General features: G+C 35.4%; 1 protein-coding gene across 1 annotated transcript in view; it reads left to right on the top strand.

The window, feature by feature from the left end:
- Positions 1–1,011: 1,011 nt before the first annotated feature.
- The window catches only part of LOC128238422 (uncharacterized), a 106,886-nt gene continuing 89,864 nt past the window's right edge, over positions 1,012–18,033 (top strand). The window contains exon 1 of the mRNA XM_052954337.1: positions 1,012–1,029. The gene's annotated coding sequence lies outside the window, so the exon portion shown is untranslated. The remainder of the gene's footprint in view (positions 1,030–18,033) is intronic.

Genomic DNA, 18,033 nt, shown 5'->3' with positions numbered 1-18,033 from the left:
GTTTTTTGCACATTCCCGTTTAGACGTTAGGGATTGGAAGAATCCCGTATAACAAGTCTATTATTTTAGACTAAGAGTTAGGAAGACGTAACCATCATCACAGTCTCTTTAATATAAATACATCGCAACTATCCTCAGTACAGTTAATAGCTATCCCCTGTGCAGTTATTTATTTGCTTCAGCTATCCCCGGTACATCTTCAAGTCATCAAAAAGGATGAATATCTCCATAACAACAAAACATATCGTATTGATATCATACACAATATTAGATGCTGTAATTATAATGAAATCGCTCGATTCAGTTTTCATTCTTATTTTCTATTTGTTGTTTTATGTTTGAAATCGTACCACATAACTGAACATTTGTGAGCGATCATGCAATATTCGGCGAGAATTTTGCTATTATACAAAAGAGGAGACACATTTTCATTATATAGTCGTGTATTGCACAGGATTGATCTATTCGAAGCTCTTCGAATTTGATAAATATCACTATAAAATAAAATAATAATAACAAAAAACTTACCATGTGTCAGAATCAAATGCTTATTGATTGATCATTTTTCGAGCTACATCCGGTGTCCATTCCCATGCAATGATAACGATACAGTACGGCATTCGGAAATCCTCGGCCATTTTTTTCAAAAACAACCTCGGATTTATTTGGACGGTTTACATACTCAAAAAGAGGTACGTTTAAGTCCGCTGCAAGTAGATCGCGTAGTAATTTTATTTAGCAGGTAATTTTTATGACTTTACTCTTGGAAATCTTAATTATGTTCGCAATAATATACTTCACCGACACTCAATTTAAACTCCGATCAATAAATACAATTCTATAACACTACATTTCATTTATGATATAATTCAAAATTTTAAGAACTTCTTCAACTGATGTACCGGCATACATCCGAGGTTGTTTTTGAAAAAAATGGCCGAGGAGCTCCGAATGACAGTACGGTAAACATAAATGGATTAAGTTTATTTACATCCGGTTTGACAACTACTGCGCACCTTCATTTGTACAGTAAGTATTTTTTTTTCAGTTTCAGTAAATGAGTTTGTTGGCAATATATAAAAATAAATCTTTGTCATTAAATTAATTAGTACATACTTTTGGTATTGTTTTGTTTTTGATAAACGTATTTAAGACCTACTTTAAGGATTGTTTGGCCTGTTATTAATTCTACTTTCTAGGGAGTTCAGAAAGTCACGTCATTTAATTTTATTAGCTGAAGAACTTCAGCGAACACGTTATATACAGACATGTGAACCTTTGGCAATGACAGAGAGGTAGATTTAGGTCTCAAAAGCGGTAGTTTGTGTTTAAAAGCGGTAGAATATCTAATTTTCACACAAAACAATGGAAACAATGTTAACAAAAACTTGATATTTGTTTCTATTTTTAGATTTTCGGAAAATACGCATACAATACGTCATGGTTGAAACTTGTCAAGTTTCAGTGTTTTTGATTGAGAAACAGAAGAAATATTACCTCTGACTTGTAAAAACAAGTTTATATTCAGAAGAGCTGCTTAAAAATCAAACAAACTGCCAAAGCAGGTCAGAGTGTAAGTGCAGACGACTGCACTGTACAAAATTTAGTGACATTTAACCTAAAATATATATTTTTTTCTTCATTATCAAAGGGGTCCCTTACCAACTATCTAGCATGAAATAACTATGAATTACTGCACTTTAACAAAGTCAGAAAATCTTGAAATGTCTAAATAGACACTTTTGATGAATCTGAAGAAAAAAGTATATATTTTAGGTTAAATGTCACTAAATTTTGTACAAGTCAAATGACACCAAAAAAGGAGCTCATTCCCACCAAATCACTGTGAAATTTCCTGCCAAAATGTCGTAAAATTTTATACACTGTAGACAATTAATAACACCATGGTAATGTTGTTTTTTTGATGTTTTGACAGTTTTATAATGTCTTTGATATTTACAAAAATGCTGATTAGTCGGATGCCAATTTACAAAGAATGCTGATTAGTGGTCTTTTGTACCGTACCGGTAACTTAGCAACGATATCGGCCGAAGTGTTAAGTGATTTGACAAGTTGCTTATTGCACCATGTTCTTTAAAGTGACATATTAATATGGTATTTTAGCATGGTTGATTTAATTTTGAGGTTTTTAAAATAAAATTTAAGGCCAATTTGATATAATTTTGGGATTTTTTAGAAGAGCTTTTAATAACGGTAGATTTCGACAGAAAAGCCGTATGGTGTTGGAAGGGTCTCAAAAGCGGTATATTTTACCTACCGCCGGTAGAGTTCACATGTATGTATATATAACATTTTGGGACGTGTAATGGCAGTGTTCGAATTTAGACTCGCATACTCGCAAAATGCGAGCGACATTTGCAAATTGCGAGTGACTTTTATTCAAGCTCGCAAAATTCTGCGAGTGGCTTTTTCTAGACCACAAAATGTTAAAAGGAAAGTAGAATAAACATGAACTTAATTCCGCTATGTAGTCGAGTGTAAACAGCATATAAGTGGCATGTTTACACTACCGGTATAAAGAAGACAGTACAGAGTCATGCTCTAGTAGGTTTTCAAAAATAGAACAAATACGGAAAAGGCCGAGTTTTATCTCGAATCTTTCCGGGATGCTCCGAGGCGTGCATAATACAAAGTAAATACGAATGACGTAATCACCTAGCTCAATCATTGGCTAAATTTAGCGCTTTTGCGCACTATATGTAAACCCCATCATCTTTTGAATATAATTCCGCCCAACTGTCAAAATGAATAGACTTCGTTGATCGTTATATTTCATGGTCCAAAGTATCCACGCTACATTTACTGTTGCTTTTTTATTTTAAATTTATTATTTTATTGTTTTTAATATCTATAGTCAATAAAATCTGTAGCGTGCTCGCCGAATGAGTATTACCTGATGGCGAGGGAAAATATACCCGCCCCCCCCCCCCCCCCCCTCAAAGTGAAAAATGTCAAACACTCAAGATTGATGCTTTTTAATGTTCAAGTATGTCTTATATCTACTTTAATTAGACAATATTATAAGGAAATAAAGCAAATAATACAATTGCAAGTTAATTTTCCATTTTGCGAGTTGCCTCAAAAAGCACTCGCAATATTTTGCGAGTGCTCCTCAAAGTTAAATTTGAACCCTGGTAATGTGTAGTAAGCATAAAAAATAGATATCTACATTAATGCTATGGAAGCCAGAACTAGTCATTTATGTAATCAGTGCAGAATTTCATAAAATATTGGTGTACTTTGAATTCAATTTTTTTACCAAAAATCGTAAATAAAAGAATAAATTTAGGTTCTCCCTTTTAAAGAAAAAAAACACAAAAATTGAACTATTCATTGATGATGAATCGATTGAAATGCAACACTATGGATTTGGCATATGCTCAGCGACCTCGCACACTCGGTCATGATTTTTACTGCACTGTTGAATACTAGAGTTATATAACCAAATTTCTGACGATGTTCTCCTCTATTAACCCTTTACTTCATAGATACGCAATTTTACTTATCTATCCATAGCTTCATAGATACGGATCTTAACGTTTTATCCATAGCTTCATAGATACGTAATCCTACGTATTCGTAATGTAGGGGCATTTATTTTCATACCTGATGCTTGTTTATGCGCTATAAATTCATATTCATGAAGTATAAACATCGATAAATACAATGCACTAAAAAAAACACTATGTTACTATTTAAAGAATTTCGGAAAATCGCAAAATAAGGTCACTGGTATCAAAGATGCGTAAAACGTTGACTGCGCAGGTTTGTGGGCATTCCTGTCTCGTTTTCCTCGTGGAAATTTACACAATACTGCAAGTTATAATTAACTACCAATAATACAACTATATTTTATTGATCACGCGCCTGACGTCACAGGTCATGGTTCGAAAACGTGTCAAAATGTCGGCCATGTTGGATAAACAAAAAATCATCTGGCTTGTATAAACAAAGGCCATAAATCATTATATGGGACATATGTGTCACTTCTGTTTCGCTAATCCGGTCATAAAAATGCGCATCTGCTTCTACAAATTGAAAGTAAGTACAAATGTGTTATAAAATAATGACTATCCCTATTGTTAAACTTTGACATGACCCAATTTAACATCGATCAGCTGTTGAAACACGTGTTTTCGAATACACAAGAATGCAATGTAGAGCTAATTTCTGCCCTTGTTAACTTCAGTTTAAAACAACATTCCTGAATAATGTCATTTATATTTCAGTGTTTGTCTGATGAATCGGAACATTCTGGCTTCAATTAAAATGAGTTTGAGACATTGAGTACGACGTCGAGAATTCAGACCTCGCCGTCACGCACACAAGGATACGAGCAATGAGGATTTTTAAAATCAAACCCAAATGACAATACATGGACATGCAATAAACGATATAAATTTAGTAAACAATAGCATGCAGGCCTCATTTAGTAGTTGAATAATAACTTTATTTGTTCATTGTAGTGTTAAATAACCGAAAGTTATATGTACTGTGACTGTTGATCAACTTTTTTTTTCTTCTGTATCATATATATAAATATACCGTGCTTCTTTGTTGTGAACTATTTTTTAATTCTGTCCATCTTTGTTTCAATTCAGGTTGCATTAAATGAATTATAAAAATATGTTGTTTATATAATATTTCGTGTTATGTTTGATAAATAAAAGTGTAATAAAAATTAATTTTCATCAAATTTGACATATTTTTCTGTTTGTTTATGAATATCATGCGGAAATAATTTAGATAACAAAATAAAATTTATATGACTGGATTGGAAATTTAATTCTCTATAAACTTTACATTGATGACTTATTGATTAAACCAAAAGAAATACTAAGAAAATAGGTTTGTAATACATTAGGGTTAAAATTCCAATAATATCAATAATCTCCTATGAAGTAGGGGTACTGATATGAACTGATAAGCCATGAACTGGCAGCCTGAAATGGCTTAGGTTTACATGAAGTAAAGGGTTAATTCTTATTTTCGACCAATCAATGAAAGGGAATATTCATACCTTGATTTTGGCAGTTGAACAAACGAATGCATAAACAAATAACCAAATGGTGTAAAATTGAAAGGGAAAACGGTGAAAAATAACAGGTAAGATATTTTATAACAAAAGTGTTCATTCAAATACAAACACAACATTCACTTTCCAACAAAATTGTGTGGTCATTTAACTTTTTACGCTGTATTTTATAAGTCGGAAAATTCATTTTCCAACCCACTCGGCATTGTTTTGAGTACGTTTCACTTTGTCGTTTCCCCCACCAAAATGAATTCATGTTCCATAATAAAAGAAGCATGTGGTTGTATTTTTCAGGTCTAGGGATCAGTGTTTTAAAGAAGTATGTCTGAAGATCAAACTTGTAAAATTGGAGTATTAGGTATGGAAAATATTTATTATATTATAATTATTAATGATGAGTTGTTTCATTTTTCAACATAATGTTGGTCTATTATGTAGACAGTGCTGTACAGTACTGTACTGTACTCTGTAGACTAAACACATGATTTTGTTATTGCATGAAGTCGAATTCAAAAATTGTTATTTTTTCGATGTACATGATGTTAGTTCATTAAGAGGTATTGAAAGCTATATATATATATATTTAGTTTCACTATCTTGTGCATGTAGTTTGTATTTTGATATGAGTACAGTTAAGGAATTCGATGCTTTGTGGTTTGTGTATTTATCTTTCAGATCCAGTGCGAATATCGTTTTCAAAAGTTCCTATTGGTTTGATTTTGATTTTCTTATATGATTTTAAATCTTTCAATAATGCATTTCTTGGGTAAAATATAGCTAGTGGTATTGTTTTTGTACGCTAATAATTCAGTGCCTTCATTATTATTAATCAATTAAAAACCAATTTGTGTATTATAAATATTTTTAAGCATGTGAAATTGTGTTTGTTGCATGGATATATGAAATCTTACGTAGCAATACATCTCCATATCTCAATGAAATAAACATTTTTTTAAAGGGACTCACTAATGTTTTGGCACCAAAAATTATGCATCTGAAAACACTTGTACTATAATTACTTTACGCTTTGAAACCGAAATTACAGAAAAAATACAAGTAAAGTATAAAAAGCAAAATATGGTTTTATTTAGAAAACCAATATCTTAACCACTCTGCCACAGGGACTCCTACATAACTTGCTGGATATTTTAACATTTATCTAATACATTGAAAAAAACACATTATAATGTCAATCATTTATAATTCCTGCTGTGCATCCCTTGTTGTTCCTGCAGGTGTCAAATTTCCCGTGTATTGGCCAAGGATGACATGACACTTCGATAATCTTATTGTAATACAAATTTTTTTTTGCATAAACAATATGCATAGCAAATTAATTCATTAATGTAACCGATGAGAAATAAATAATAAACAAATAATTATAAATGTACAATGCATCATAATTTAATTCAATTTATGTTGTCTAATACAAATCATATAAATGGGTTATTGTTTATAACATTACCCCTTTACTTTTAGCTCGAGTATTCGAAGAATAGGTGGGCTATACTACTCACCCCAGCGTCGGCGTTGGCATCCGGTTAAAGTTTTAGGGCAAGTTGGGATTTTCACTTATAAGTCCAATACCCTACATTCAATTGACTTAATACTTCACGCAGTTGTTCAGGGCCATCACATGATGAGGTTAGATAACTCCATATTATTCTTTACACAGATTATGGCCCCTGATTGACCATGGAACTTAGGTTAAAGTTTTAGGGCAAGTTGGAATATTTATTAATAACTTCTATATCCTTTGTTCAATTGACTTAATACTTCACACAGTTGTTCAGGACCATCACACAATGAGGTTACATAACTCCATATTATCCTAAATACAAGTTATGGCCCCTGATTGACTTAGGTTAAAGTTTTAGGGCAGGTTAAAGTTTTAGGGCAAGTTGGGATTTTCACTTAAAACTCCAATACCATTCATTCAATTGACTTAATACTTCACACAGATGTTCAGAGCCATCACATAATGTGGTTAAATAACTCCATATTATCTTTGATACAAATTATGGCCCCTGATTGACTATGGAACTTAGGTTAAAGTTTTAGGGCAGGTTGGGATATTGTTTAATAACTTCTATACCCTTCATTCAATTGACTTAATACTTCACACAATTGTTCAGGACCATCACCCAATGAGGTTACATAACTCCATATTATCCGTAAAACAAGTTATGGCCCCTGATTGACTTTGGTTAAAGTTTTAGGCAAGTAAAAGTTAAGGGCAAGTTGGGATTTTAATAAAAAAACTTCTATACCCTTCATTAAATGCACTTAATAAAATTCAAAATTATTTACGATCATCTTACAACAATAAACATAACTCCGTTTTAAGCCTAAATTCAAACTATGGCCCTTGAATTATTATTATTTTTTTATTTTTATTTATTTCCTTTGAAAGGCATATTTTGTATATTCTTAACCAAATTTTCATAATTGGAAATCAAGTTATTTGAATGACTTGTGTCATTGTTTGGGCGGGCTGGTGGGAGGGCAGCATCAAAGTCACTTTATGTATCGAATAATTTTAGTTAGGTTTGACATAAAGAGACCAAACTTGGTATTATTACATCGTTATTGTATTCTAAGTCAAAGCGGTTTATTCGAGCACGCTGTCTTACGACGGCTCTTGTTAAACATTGTTATGATAAATTTAGTATTATTTGAAGAAAAAAGATGGTGTAACTGTTCATTATGTCTCCCCCATTCATGGGGAGACATATTGTTTTTGCACTGTCCGTCAGTCAGTCAGTCAGTCCGTCACACTTCGTTTCCGCTCAATAACTATAGATGGCTTAGACCAAGGAACTTCATACTTGGTATGCTAGTTGTTCATGGCTAGTAGATGACCCCTATTGATTTTGAGATCACTAGGGCAGGTCAAGGTAACTGTGACATTGAGGTGAAGAAACGGTTTCCGCTCAATAACTTAAGATCCTTTGGGTCCAGGAACTTCATACTTGGTATATGCTAGTTGTTCATGACTAGAAGATATACCCTATTGATTTTGAGATCAAATGATCAATGGTCAAGGTTACCTTCAGGTAAAAAATGATATGTTGGCCTTGAACTTAAGCTTAAAAATGGTTTCTGCTCAATAACTAAAGAACCCAGGAACTTAATACTTGGTATGCTAGTTGGTCCTGACTAGTAGATGACCCCTATTGATTTTGAGATCAAAAGGTCAAAGTCACCCTGACTTTGAGGTGAAGTAATGGTTTCCGCTCAATAACTAAAGAACGCTTGCACCCAACAGTAATTGTTTTCAGAAATAGCCTTCAGTTAGCATGGAACATTTATGAAAATACAAATATTTCAGATAAATTTAAAATGATTGGGCAATTGTAAGATATTTGTTCTTGTAACTACACTTTTCAGATTTCAAAGTTTTTTGTACAAAAGAATAATACAATGTATCATATGAACAATTATATCTATTTTACATGCATGTTGTTTCTCTTCCCTTTTTTTCAGTCGTTCTTGGTTTATTTGTACATTTGTAGTAATTCAATTATTACTGGTACATAAATTAATTGCTTTCTTATATCATGCTTGTAAGATTTGTGTTATGTAATGATTTACTAGGATGTGTAAAATGCATACATATTGTTGAATAAATCCAAATTATCAAAAAAAAAGAAAGAAAAAAATGAGAAAAAAAAAACAGGAACTTCATACTTTGTATGCTAGTTGGTCATGACTAATAGATCATGGTCATATCTTGACCAAACTTGGTATAAAGGAAGAGTTTATGAAGACCTTTCATGGGATTGTGTTTGGTCAAGGTCACTGTTACTTAAAATAGAAAAACAGACACAGATTGAAGTTCTTCTGGCAATCATTGAAAACCTGATTTCGTCGCATTGCGGCGTTTCTTGTTTTATTGTTTTAAAATCGTTGAAGGTACCAACTTCAAACTTTATGTACTTATTCACAGTAAATTCTGATTTTTTGTGACAAGTTTTATAAATCCAACCTAAATATTTTAAGAGTTTTTTCCCTTTGTATCTATTTAAACAAATGCATATTTGTCAGGTTTTATACACCTGTTTTAAAATACTGGACATATATTAGTTCCACCTATGGTGTATACATGCAAGGGCAGACAGGCACCATCCAGTATGTTAAGTCCGATCAATTAATTTTGAACCCTTTGCCAAATCATGACCAAATTTTGTTAGAATGTGTATAAACGTGTTTGATAATTAGCAAAATTGCTGCAGTTAACCCATAGTTATTGCACTTTAATGATAGAAATTACCTAAAATTGCTCTTGTATTATCAATACCTTTTTAAGCATTTGTCCAATCATCACAAAATTTGGTGAGAAAGTGAATCGGCATAATACATCAGAGAAGCCAAATCCCTGTCATTGCCCTTCAATTATCAACAAGTCTATAGCACAAAGTATACTGAGGTGAGCAATATATAGGGCCATCTTGGCCAGCATGTCAAGGTTCACAAAAATTCTCAGAAATGTAGGTGAAATTCCAAAGATATTTTATCAACATAAAAATGTTCTTATTACACGGTTATATTTTTCCTTATATGTTTGTGAACTAATATATGCATCATGCATGTTTAAATTCTAACATTTATTGAAAATGCATATTGCAGTGCTATATATTTTCGGGTTATTTTTGCCATCTTGCCTTTCTTGTAATTTTATTATATAAAATCTTAATTTAAATTGGTTGTTTGTATTATATGTTTTATTAGAACTTTGAAAGAAAATGCATATTGCCCGTAATGCCATACTCATTACAATATATTATTGTTTGTTATTTTTGCCATTTTTCTTTCCTGCAATTCAAACCTATATAAAATTTTAAACAAATTAAATTGTTTTTTGTTTGTTTTTTTTGCATTCCGCAAAAATAGTTATGTCTTTATAACTTTAACTAAAACAGGCAAAACAGAACAATAAAAACCCCCCGACAAAATCAGAGATCTTTATCCGATAATCATACCTTAAATAGGCAATAACTCTAGTTCGCAAATAATAGGCCTTTATTATTTGACTTAGAAATTCTGGTTAAGGTTTTGCGTGCAAGCACACATAGGTTAATATCTCAGCAAATATATATCTTGTATTGCATTGAAACTTAAGATATGTATTCCCAACTATCTAACCTACTAAATTAATGAAGTAAGATAACACTTTTTTGAGTATAATGCAAATTATGGGCCTTTATTATTTGACGTAGAAATTCTAGTTAAGGTTTTGCATGTAAGCACACATATCTCAGCAACTACTTGAGGTATTGCATTGAGATTTTATATAATGGTACTCAACCATCCAATCTATTTAAATAACCTAGTAAGATGACTCTAGTTTGCATTAAATTAAAAAAAGTGGCCCCTTTTTTATTCGACATACTAGAAATTCTGGTTAAGGTTTTGCATGTAACCACTTTTATGTCAATACCTCAGTGAATACATCATGTATTGCATTGAAACTTTACACACAGGCTCCCAACCATTTAACCTTCTTATTTAATCAAGTAAGATAACTCTTTCATATTATATACTTTTTGCCCCTTTATAATGCGACTTTGAAATTCTGGTTAAGGTCTTGCATGTTAGCACACATAGGATAAAATCTCAGCAACTACTTGATGTATTGCATTGAGACTTTATACAATGGTATTCAACCACCCAACCAAATTGAATAACCAAGTTAGCTAACTGTATTTTGCAAATAATTATGGCCCTTTATTATTAAACAATCTGGTTAAAATTTTGCATGTAACCACATTTATGTTAAAATCTCAGCACATCATGTATTGCATTGAAATCTAATCTAACAGTGATCCATGTTTCGCCAAAACTTTTCGATCCTTACACTGAAAAGTGGCGGAATAGTCGAGCGCGCTGTCTCAGCTGTGACAGCTCTTGTTTATATGGAAAATCCTTTCCATTGGTACATGTAAAAAATTCTCGGCTTTTCAAAATATGTCTGTTTATAAAATTATCAAATGGAATATAAATCATACACAATGTGTAGAAGTAAACACAGGGCACAGTTGCACCACGGAAGTGTTGACAGCTCATTTTATGTGCAACACTGATAAGTGGTGGAGCTGGTGTTTAATGGCCGTGATTTTATCTGCTATTCAATTGTTTGGGATAACTTCTTTCAGAAACATTGCATCTTAAAATGCACTCTTACTCCCAAATAAGATGTACCACAATTAATACAATTGTTTTAATTTACAGAAAAAGATGAATAATAAATATTTTTCATTTATAAATGCATTAATTAGTAAGTAGATAAAGGCTTATCACTCCAAATTTATGATTGTTATACATTTTTATGTAATGATTTTAAATACGAGTATTGCTATAAATATAATAACATTTTTTAAAGAAAGGTACATGTATGTGTCCGTCTACATTTAATTCTGGTCAATGAAGATATATCATCAAGAGAAAATAAAAAAATCTTCTTTTATGCATTAATTTGCATGTTTAAAAAAAATCTTACCTGTAAATCTTAATACAGATGAAATAACCACTTTTCTGTGGTAAGGAAAACTTCCGAGTAGCTACTGTAACTTCCAAATACAAGAAGTGCCATGTTTATATCATTGCATTGGCACCTCTGTCAATTAATTGTGTCGAAAATGTCCTTCACTCAGGACAGCATATATATGTTCCAGAAAAAATTCAATCAGATAGGGGATAAGTCCCGATAACTAAATCAGGAGGGTTTTGTGCTTTCTGGTTATTTTATGGTCGTGTTCATTCAAAACTCCATAAGTCAACCCAAGATATTTACACCTCAACTTCCATTCCTTAAATGAACGTCATTTCGGCAATTGCCTTCATCAATCGATGAACGCAACATCTTCGGATATGTTCGGATCGTAATTCATTGCATAACAATATACATAAAAAATATTTATCTTGTTATTGTTTGTATTGTGTCAGAAGGTCCCGTAAAATATAAATCAACATGTTAAATAGTGTTAGTTTTTTAAATTTTTATGCCCCCTTTTGAAAAAAGTGGGGTATATTGTTTTGCACATGTCGGTCGGTCTGTCTGTCGGTCGGTCGGAATACCAAATGGTTTCCGATCAATAACTTGAGAACGCTTTGACCGAGGGACCTCATACTTGGTATGTGTATTGGTCATCACCAGCAGATGAACCCTATTGATTTTGAGGTCAGTGGGTCAAAGGTCAAGGTCAGTGTGACCTTTACATGAAAAACGGTTTCCGATCAATAACTTGAGAACGCTTTGACCCAGGAACCTCATACTTGGTATGTGTATTGGTCATCACCAGCAGATGAACCCTATTGATTTTGAGGTCAGTGGGTCAAAGGTCAAGGTCAGTGTGACCTTTACATGAAAAACGGTTTCCGATCAATAACTTGAGAACGCTTTGACCCAGGAACCTCATACTTGGTAGGTGTATTGGTCATGACCAGCAGATGAACCCTATTGATTTTGAGGTCAGTGGGTCAAAGGTCAAGGTCAGTGTGACCTTAACATGAAAAACGGTTTCCGATCAATAACTTGAGAACGCTTTGACCCAGGGACCTCATACTAGGTAGGCTTATTGGTCATGACCAGCAGATGAACCCTATTGATTTTGAGGTCAGTGGGTCAAAGGTCAAGGTCAGTGTGACTGTAAGCTGAAAAAAGGTTTTCTGATTGTCCATATTTTTTTTTTAAAGCTTGTCCGAGTGATAACTCAACAATGCCTGCACCCATGGCCCTCAAACTTGACATGGAGGTTGGGCCTGACCAGTAGATGACCCCTATTGATTTTAGGGGTCAAAGGTCAAGGTCACAGTGACCTTGAAAGCAAACTCGACAATTCTTGGACCTATGGTCATCAAACTTGACATAAAGGTTGGGCCTGCCCAGTAGATGACCCCTATCCACTTTGGGGGTCATCAGGCCAAGGTCAATGTCACAGTAACCTTTAACGCAAAAAAGTTAACAAATCTTCCCCCACTGATATCTCAACAATGCCTGAACCTATGATCATTAAACTTGACATGGATGTTAAGCCTGACCAGTAGACCACCCTTATTGATTTTAGGATTCAAAGAGCCAAAGGTCAAGGTCACAGTGATCTTGAATGGTAAAAGGTTGTCCGAGTGATAACTCAACAATGCCTGAACCCATGGCCTTCAAACTTGACTTGGAGTTGCATCTGACTTGTAGATGACCCCTTATGATTTAAGGGGTCATTAGGTCAAAGGTCAAGGTCACAGTGACCTTGAACGAAAAAAACTTGTCTTGTGATAACTTGACAATGCCTGCACCCATGGCCCTCAAACTTGACATTTAGGTTTCTGGTGACCAGCTGATGACTCTGGATTTTGAGTTCATAGAGTCAAAGGTCATGACGGTCATAACACACTTTATCCTCGCACTTTAATGGTCATAATCTTAAAACAGCAACAAATCAGCTGTCATTTCGGTCCATGCATATTTCATTAAATTGTCCATATAATCCTGACAACATGGCGCTCAGGGGGGGCATAATGTTTGACAAACATCTCTTGTAAATGTGTAGTTGCCATAACTGTTTGATTTTTACGTTTAAAAGTGATTTCAAGTGGTTGATCTTTTCCCGCAATATTGTGACGTCATTAAAAAAATGCTTCCGGGTCGTTCTATTTACAGAATGGGTAGGAATGGGTTACTGAGAGGTTTTTTTTAAATGAAATTAAGTTTTTTTTAACAATTCTTGAATGAAATAATGAACTATTGGTGTAAATATAAGTAATGAATTGCAGGCTTGATGTCATTATCGGGGATATGTACGCAATTGGGCTGGTCAAAGTACTCGTGGAGTCCTTCGGACTCCACACACTTTGACCAGCCCAATTGCGTTCATACCCCGATAATGACATCAAGCGTGCAATTCATTCCTTAAATGGCTAATAATATAATAATGTACTGATGCAGTCATGCTAATCAATTAATAGCAGCAAAAAATTTGGTCATATACCCTATATCTTAAGTGTTATTCAATTTTATAATTGCAGAGAAGTTGAAATGTCATGGAAACATCAGTACACTCTACATTTCGGCAACTTTTTTTTATTTTAAGCTCAACTGGCCAAAGGCAGTGATTTTTATTATTATTATTTTTACCGCCTTTGCCTTGCAAATACGGAAAAAAGTTGACTTTGGGAAAAATAAAAAATCAGGCTAAAATAGCTATTATAATGGTAAATATACATGTTCTAACGTTTTGTATGCAATCATAATGCTGTGAAGAGTATGAATTGTCAAGATTTTGTTTATATTTCAAGAAATTCATTGCTTTTTTTTTCATTAAAGCTGCACTCTCACAGACTGAACGCTTTGACAACTTTTTATTTTAAGCCCCTGAAGGTGGGCATATTAAAATCGCACCATCCGTCCATCCGTCCGTGCGTACGGCTCAATAACTCGTGTCCGGGCTGTAACTTTCCTTTGTATGGTCATATCTTAAAATAACTTGCCACATGTGTTAGACATACCAAGATGACATGTCATGTCCAAGACCTATGTGCCTCCCTCTAAGGTCAAGGTCACACTAGGTGTTTATTCACAATGAAATACTGTATATAAGGGCATAGAGTATAGGTTGTCGTGTCCGCGCTGTAACTTTCTCTTGTATGGACATATTTTAAAAAAACTTGCCACATGTCTTCGACATATTAAGTTGACGTGTCGCTTGCAAGACACATGTCCCTACCTATAAGGTCAAGGTCACACTTAGTGTTATTCATAATGGAATGCTGCATATATAGGGACATAGTGTATAGGTGGTTGTGTCCGGGTTGTTACTTTCTCTTGTATGGACAGATTTTAAAATGACTTGCCACATGAGTTCGACATACCAAGACGATGTGTTGCATGCAAGACCCGTGTCCCTACCTCAAGGTCAAGGTCAAGGTCACACTTGGGTGTCTATTCGCAATTGAATGCTGCATATAAGGACATAGAGTATAGGTTGTCGTGTCTGGGCTGTAACTTTCTCTTGTATGGACATATTTTAAAATGACTTGCCACATGTGTTCGATATACCAAGACGATGTGTCGAGTGCAAGACCTGTGTTCCTACCTCTAAGGTCAAGGTCACACTTAGTGTTTATTCACAATGGAATGCTGCAAATAAGGACATAGAGTATAGGTTGTCGTGTCCGGGCTGTAACTTTCCCTTGTATGGACATATTTTAAAATGATTTGCCTCATGTGTTTGACATACCAAGACGACCTGTTACATGCAAGACCAGTGCCCCTTCCTCTAAGGTCAAGGGGTCAAGGTCACACTTAGATGTTTATTCACAATGAAATGTTGCATGTAAGGACATAGAGTATAAGTTGTCGTGTCCGGGCTGAATCTTTCTCTTGTATGGATATATTTTAAAATAACTTGCCACATGTGTTTGACATACCAAGACAGCGTGTCGCCTGCAAGACCTGTGTCCCTCCCTCGAAGGTCAAGATCACACTTAGTGTTTATTCACAATGGAATGCAGCATAAAACGACATAGAGTATAGGTTGTCGTGTCCGGACTGTAACTTTTTCTTGTATGGACATATTTTAAAATAACTTGCCACATGACTTCGACATATCAAGACGACGTGTTGCGTGCAAGACCAGTGTCCCTACCTCTAAGGTCAAGGTCACACTTAGTGTTATTCACAATGGAATGCTGCATATATAAGGACATAGAGTTAAGGTTGTTGTGTCTGGGCTGTTACTTTCTCTTGTATGGACAGATTTTAAAATGACTTGCCACATGTGTTGGATATACCAAGACGACGTGTCGAGTACAAGACCTGTGTTCCTACCTCTAAGGTCAAGGTCACACTTAGTGTTTATTCACAATGGAATGCTGCAAATAAGTATAGGTTGTCATGTCCGGGCTGTATTTTTTACTTTCCCTTATATGGACATATTTTAAAATAACTTGCCACATGTGTTTGACATACCAAGACGACGTGTCACGTGCAAGACCAGTGTCCCTACCTCTAAGGTCAAGGTCACACTTAGGTGTTTATTCACACTGAAATGTTGCATGTAAGGACATAGAGTATAGGTTGTCGTGTCCGGGCTGAAACTTTCTCTTGTATGGATATATTTTAAAATGACTTGCCACATGAGTTTGACATACCAAGATGACGTGTTGTGTGCGAGACCTGTGTCCCTCCCTCGAAGGTCAAGGTCACACTTAGGTGTCTATTCACAATTGAAAGCTGCATATAAGGACATAGAGTATAGGTGTTTGTGTCCCGGCTGTAACTTTCTCTTGTATGGACAGATTTTATAATGACTTGCCACATGTGTTCAACATACCAAGACGACATGTTGCGTGCAAGACAAGTGTCCCTACCTCTAAGGTCAAGGTCACACTTAGGTATCTATTCACAATGGAATGCTGCATATAAGGACATAGAGCATAGGTTGTCGTGTCCGGGCTGTAACTTTCTCTTGTATGGATATATTTTAAAATGACTTGCCACATGAGTTTGACATACCAAGATGACGTGTTGTGTGCAAGACCTGTGTCCCTCCCTCGAAGGTCAAGGTCACACTGGATATGCTGCATATAAGGACATAGAGTATAGGTTGTCGTGTCCGGGCTGTAACTTTCTCTTGTATGGACAAATTTTTAAATAACTTGCCACATGTGTGTGACATACCAAGACAACACATGTCACTTGCAAGACACGTGTCCCTTCCTCAAAGGTCAAGGTCACACTTAGGTGTTTATTATGCCCCCCTTCGAAGAAGAGGGGTATATTGCTTTGCACAGGCATGTCGGTATGTCGGTCGGTCGGTCGGTCGGTCTGTCGGTAGACCAAAGCTTGTCCGAGTGATAACCCAACAATTTCAGGACGTATGGTCATCAAACTTGACATGAAGATTGGGCCTGACCAGTAGATGACCCCTATTGATTTTAGGGCTCATCGGGTCAAAGGTCAAGGTCACAGTGACCTTTAATGGTAAAATAATTTTAAAGCTTGTCCGAGTGATAACTCAACAATGCCCAGACCTATGGTCATCAAACTTGATATGGAAGTTGGGCCTGACCATAAGATGACCCCTATTGTTTTTGGGGGTCATCGGGCCAAAGGTCAAGGTCACAGTGACCTTGAATGGTAAAAGAATGTCCGAGTGATAACTCGACAATGCCTGCACCCTTGGCCCTCATTCTTGACTTGGAGGTTGGGCCTGACCAGTAGCTGACACCTATTGTTTTTGGGGCTCATCGGGTCAAAGATCAAGGTCATAGTGACATTGAATGGTAAAAGGTTGTCCGAGTGATAACTCAACAATGCCTGCACCCATGGCCCTCATAATTGACTTGGAGGTTGGGCCTGACCAGTAGATGAACCCTATTGTTTTTGGGGGTCATCAGGCCAAAGGTCAAGGTCACAGTGACCTTGAATGGTAAAAGGTTGTCCGTGTGATAACTCGACAATGCCTACACCCATGGCCCTCATACTTGACTTGGAGGTTGGGCCTGACCAGTAGATGACCCCTATTGTTTTTTGGGGTCATCGGGCCAAAGGTCAAGGTCACAGCCTTGAATGGTAAAAGGTTGTCCGTGTCATTACTCGACAATGCCTGCACCCACGGCCATCAAACTTGAATTGGAGGTTGGGCCTGACCAGTAGATGGCCCCTATTAATTTTAGGGGTCATTGGGCCAAAGGTCAAGGTCACAGTGACCTTGAATGGTAAAACGTTGTCTATGTGATAACTCAACAATGCCTGCGCCCATGGCCCTCAAACTTGACTTGGAGGTTGGGCCTGACCAGTAGATGACCCCTATTGATTTAAGGGGTCAGAGGTCAAGGTCACAGTGACCTTGAAAGCAAACTCGACAATTCCTGGACCTATGGTCATCAAACTTGACATGAAGGTTGGGCCTGACCAGTAGATGACCCCTATTGTTTTTGGGGGTCATCAGGCCAAGGTCAAGGTCACAGTGACCTTGAAA

The sequence above is a fragment of the Mya arenaria genome, chromosome 6 (assembly GCF_026914265.1).
Source record: "Mya arenaria isolate MELC-2E11 chromosome 6, ASM2691426v1".
In the NCBI taxonomy this organism is placed as follows: domain Eukaryota; kingdom Metazoa; phylum Mollusca; class Bivalvia; order Myida; family Myidae; genus Mya; species Mya arenaria.
Note: the sequence above shows the minus strand (reverse complement) of the source record. Positions and strands in the feature narration are given on the sequence as shown.